The following is a 6000-nucleotide window of genomic DNA, read 5'->3' as shown; positions in this document are numbered from 1 at the left end:
GTACATTTTGGTGGTCTTAGACTACGCAACCCGCTATCCTGAGGCTGTCCCCTTAAGAAACACTGCATCCAAAACAATTGCGCGTGAATTGTTTTATATGTTTTCCAGGGTGGGGATCCCCAAGGAGATCTTGACCGACCAAGGTACCCCGTTTATGTCAAAGGTGATGAAGGATGTATGCAAACTGTTTAAAATCTCACACCTACGTACCTCTGTATATCATCCCCAGACAGATGGATTAGTGGAGAGGTTTAATAAAACCCTAAAACATATGTTAAAGAAAGTGGTGGAAAAAGATGGTCGGGATTGGGATCACTTACTTCCTTACCTGATGTTTTCTATTAGGGAAGTACCCCAAGCGTCCACAGGGTTCTCTCCCTTCGAGTTGGTCTATGGTCGTCACCCTAGGGGTTTGTTGGATATAGCGAAAGAGACATGGGAAAGTGAGTCCACCCCATACAAGAGTGTTATTGAGCATGTAGCACAAATGCAGGACCGTATAGCCACTGTAATGCCCCTAGTAAGGGAACACCTCCAGAGGGCGCAAGAGAGCCAAAGCAGAATTTACAATCGTTCTGCGAGAATCAGGACATTTAGCCCAGGTGACCGGGTACTCATTCTTGTTCCCACTGTAGAAAGTAAATTCTTAGCAAAGTGGCAAGGTCCCTATGAAATTGTAGAAAAAATCAGTGAGGTAAACTACAAGGTACACCAACCAGGTAGAAGGAAGCCTTTTCAAGTTTATCACATAAACTTGATCAAACCCTGGAAAGACAGGGAATCCTTGGTGGCGACAAACTCTATTAATAATTTGTCACAACCAATCCCTCCGGTCAAGATTGGTGATACTCTATCAGTGTCACAGAAGCAGGAGACTAAAGAGTTTTTGCAGAAAAATAAAGACAAGTTTTCTGACCTTCCAGGGCGTACACCTCTCATTCGTCATCATATTGAAACTGAGCCTAGAAGCAGGGTAAACCTTAAGCCCTATAGGATACCAGAAGCACGGAGGGAGGCGGTGTCAGCCGAGGTAAAACGTATGCTTGACCTAGGAGTCATTGAGGTGTCCCAGAGCGAATGGTCCAGCCCGATTGTGCTAATCCCAAAGCCCAATGGAACTTGGAGGTTCTGTAATGATTTTAGAAAGTTAAATGAGATCTCCAAGTTCGATGCCTACCCCATGCCCAGGGTAGATGAGTTGATTGAAAGAATGGGTAATGCCAGGTACATAACCACCCTCGATCTCACAAAAGGCTACTGGCAGATCCCCCTCACTCCTGAGGCTAGAGAGAAGACTGCATTCTCCACCCCTGATGGGCTCTTCCAATATGTAGTGATGCCATTCGGGTTACATGGAGCCCCTGCCACTTTTCAGAGGTTGATGGACTTGATTCTGCGACCACATCGTGATTACTCCGCTGCCTACCTCGATGATGTGGTCATTTTTAGCCCTGATTGGGAAAGTCACCTCTGTAAAGTCCAGGCGGTGTTAGAGGCCATAAGTGATGCAGGGTTAACTATCAATGCAGAGAAGTGTGCACTAGCCTTAGAGGAGGCCAAATACTTGGGCTACATTATTGGGAGGGGGTTAATCAAACCACAGCTAAATAAAATCGAGGCAATACAGAATTGGCCTCAACCCCTCACAAAGAAACAGGTCAGAGCTTTCCTGGGTATTACGGGCTATTACCGTAGGTTTGTGCCAAACTTTGCCACAGTTGCAGCCCCGCTAACTGACCTGACAAAGGGAGGTAAGTCCGCAATGGTGACATGGACTCCAGAGGCCGAGAAGGCTTTTCAAAGCCTTAAGTCTGCCTTGTGCCAACAACCGGTGCTAGTTACCCCTGACTTTAGGCGAGAGTTTCTAGTACAGACAGACGCCTCTAATACAGGGTTAGGCGCCGTTCTCTCACAGGTCGTGAATGGCGAGGAGCACCCGGTGATGTACTTAAGCAGGAAGCTATCCCCGGCCGAAAAAAACTACGCCATTGTGGAGCGAGAATGTCTGGCAGTGAAATGGGCCCTAGAGTCCCTGAGGTATTACTTGCTAGGCAGAAAGTTCAAGTTAGTGACCGACCATGCCCCCCTAACATGGATGAAGGTTAATAAAGAGAAAAATGCGAGGGTGACTAGATGGTTTCTGTCCCTCCAAAACTTTAATTTTACCGTGGAACACAGGCCAGGAAAGTTACAGGCAAATGCGGACGCCCTATCAAGGGTACACTGTCTGTGGGGACAGAATGCTCAGCCCTCCGGTCTGAAAAAGAGGGGGGGGATATGTGGACATGTCACAGGTAAAGTGTTCGAGGGGAGGTACATCTCACCCAGGCTACTGCTTACGGTGAGATGGTAAATCCGGGAAAGATCTCTTACTCAGCAGTATTATGCTGCTGAGTTGTTCTTTACATTTTCCGGGCCGGATTTACTGGAATGGTGGGTAGGTTGGTAGTGGGACCTGCCATTCCCTTCCCCCCCGATCCAGTTCGGTTGTTGCAATCAGGTGTGCCCTGATTAGCCTGCAACAACTTAAAAGCTCCACAGTGCTACAGGGGATTGCTCTCAGCCAGGGTGAACAGCCCGCATGCTGTGTTTCCTGGGAGCAAGGAGTTCTATCACTGCTGGGGCCTATTCACACTCCACGATACCGCCTATGGAAATGACAGATAGGTGACCTGTGTTAGTAAGTGCCCAGACGGGCAAGACCTTTTTGTTTTGTTTTATCCTTAAAGCACAGTGTTGCTGGATTTTACTTTGCTGGACTGTTTATGTTACCAATAAACATCAAAGCTGATTTTTCTAAAGTCCAAGTTTGCTGCCTGACTTGTGTCCAAACACACCATCCCCCGGGAAGATCCCTACAATATATATACACACTACCGTTTAAAAGTTTGGGGTCACATTGAAATGTCCTTATTTTTAAGGAAAAGCACTGTACTTTTTAATGAAGATAACTTTAAACTAGTCCAAACTTTAAAGAAATACACTCTATACATTGCTAATGTGGTAAATGACTATTCTAGCTGCAAATGTCTGTTTTTTGGTGCAATATCTACATAGGTGTATAGAGGCCCATTTCCAGCAACTATCACTCCAGTGTTCTAATGGTACAATGTGTTTGCTCATTGGCTAAGAAGGATAATTGATGATTAGAAAACACTTGTGCAATCATGTTCACACACCTGAAAACAGTCTAGCTCGTTACAGAAGCTACAAAACTGACCTTCCTTTGAGCAGATTGAGTTTCTGGAGCATCACATTTGTGGGGTTAATTAAACGCTCAAAATGGCCAGAAAAAGAGAACTTTCATCTGAAATTCGACAGTCTATTCTTGTTCTTAGAAATGAAGGCTATTCCATGCGAGGAATTGCTAAGAAATTGAAGATTTCCTACAACGCTGTGTACTACTCCCTTCAGAGGACAGCACAAACAGGCTCTAACCAGAGTAGAAAAAGAAGTGGGAGGCCGCGTTGCACAACTAAGCAAGAAGATAAGCACATTAGAGTCTCTAGTTTGAGAAACAGACGCCTCACAGGTCCCCAACTGGCATCTTCATTAAATAGTACCCGCAAAACACCAGTGTCAACATCTACAGTGAAGAGGCGGCAACGGGATTTTGGGCTTCAGGGCAGAGTGGCAAAGAAAAAGCCATATCTGAGACTGGCCAATAAAAGAAAAAGATTAAGATGGGCAAAAGAACACAGACATTGGACAGAGGAAGACTGGAATAAAGTGTTGTGGATGGATGAATCCAAGTTTGAGGTGTTTGGATCACAAAGAAGAACGTTTGTGAGATGCAAAACAAATGAAAAGATGCTGGAAGAATGCCTGACGCAATCTGTTAAAGGGGTAGTGCGGCGCAAAAAAATTATTCACAGAATAACACACATTACAAAGTTATACAACTTTGTAATGTATTTTATGTCTGTGAATAGCCCCCTTCCCCGTGTCCCACCACCCCTACCCGTGTACCCGGAAGTGTTGGTGCATTATACATTACCTGATCCGTGTCGAGGGCCGTCTGCCATTTTGTGCCAAACGTCATCTTCGGACGGACGGCTGAGTCTCTGCCGCCTGTCCCCCCTCCGCACAGTTATGCTCAGCCAATCGCGGCTGAGCGGCTGATGTTGCAGTCGCATTATCGGCTGCTCAGTCGCGATTGGCTGAGCACAGTTATGCTCAGCCAATCGCGGCTGAGCATCGGATGACGCTGCAGAGGTTGGCCGGCATTCGGAACAGATGGAGCTGTTCGCCGGCCGGCCGAAGAAGACGTCACTGAATGCAGATCGGAGACGGGTGTCGGCACGTGACAGGTGAGTATAGCGCACCACACTTCCGGGTACACGGATGGGGGTGATGGGACACGGGGAAGGGGGCCATTCACAGACATAACATACGTTACAAAGTTGTATAACTTTGTAATGTGTGTTATTCTGTGAATAATTCTTTACCGCCGCACTACCCCTTTAAGCATGATGGAGGTAATGTGATGGTCTGGGGTTGCTTTGGTGCTGGTAAGGTGGGAGATTTGTACAGGGTAAAAGGGATTCTGAATAAGGAAGGTTATCACTCAATTTTGCAATTGTATATGTATATTTTATAAAACAGATCCCCTGTTCACTGACAGTAAGCATAAAAAACGAATACTAATTTGATTTGGTTGAAAGTGTCTGTGACAGGATAATCTGATAGTATAGAAAATGTAAAATTGGATTTATGTATTTTACTTCTGCTTTTTCTTAGGTAAACACTCAGTCAACATTTGAGTGGCTTTGAATTGTGTAATGCTTCTTCACACTTGCAAACATTAGGTCAATGTGCAAATTACAAATCATTTACCATAAAAAAAATACAGAGAAATGAGTAAAGATTTTACTGCCACGTTCTAGTTTTCATTTCAAAAACTAGGAAAAATCAGGATTTGTCATGTTAACCAACCATACAGGCGCACGCATTGCATACTTATTTTAGACAACTGTGAACATAGCCAGTTTCCTGATGCAAAATATAATTACATCATAGTTAAAGGACAACTCTGGCGGTACAAAAAAACCTACACACATATTTTATACTCACCATCCCTCCAGTGACTAGGCTTATTGAATCTCCTGCTGGCCGCGTCCCTGTCAGATCCGGCCACGTCTTTGGATCTCTCTCACTTCCAGTTTCCAGTGAAGTGAATGGGAGAGAAAAGGCTGCCGGTGCGCAAGCCCAAGAAGATAGTTTATTAATAGAAATGAGTGAACCGGGTTCGGGTTCGAGTCCATCCGAACCCGAACGCTCGGCATTTGATTAGCGGTGGCTGCTGAACTTGGATAAAGCTCTGAGGGTGTCTGGAAAACATGGATACAGCCAATGACTATATCCATGTTTTCCACATAGCCTTAGGGCTTTATCTAAGTTCAGCAGCCACCGCTAATCAAGTGCCGAACATTCGGGTTTGGATGCTCGAGGTTCGCTCATCTCTATTTTTTAACAAACCTTACAAAGGTATGTAATGTTTGTTTAATCAGCTAAAAACACAAAAAGCTGGAGTTGTCCTTTAATAAGGTTCTTTTTAATAAGAGTCTTTTAAGCTGAACCTGTAAGCTTACTTTGTTGATGCAGTGGAAGGAAACAGTCGGATGCAGTGAAAGGAAACACTCATGAGGCAGATGCTAATTGCCCCATCACGTGTAATATATTATTAAAGAAAAGCATCTAGGCTCCCTTAAACGTATTTAATGAATCAGCCATGACATCATCGTGTGGCAGAGAATTCCATAGTCTCACTTCTCTTACAGTAAAGAATCTGCATCTGTGCTGCTGGTAAAACATTCTTTCCTCTAGATTTAGAGGATGCCGTCTTGTCATGGTTACAGGCTTAGGTGTGTAAAGATCAATAGAAAGATTTATGTACTGTCCATTCATATATTTATACATAGTAATCAGATCACCCCTACATATTCTATCTTGGTACCAGGCTTGGAGTTGCCCACTGGGGAGTCGTTGAATCCCCTGGTC

Source organism: Dendropsophus ebraccatus, chromosome 2 (assembly GCF_027789765.1).
Source record: "Dendropsophus ebraccatus isolate aDenEbr1 chromosome 2, aDenEbr1.pat, whole genome shotgun sequence".
In the NCBI taxonomy this organism is placed as follows: Eukaryota; Metazoa; Chordata; class Amphibia; order Anura; family Hylidae; genus Dendropsophus; species Dendropsophus ebraccatus.
Note: the sequence above shows the minus strand (reverse complement) of the source record.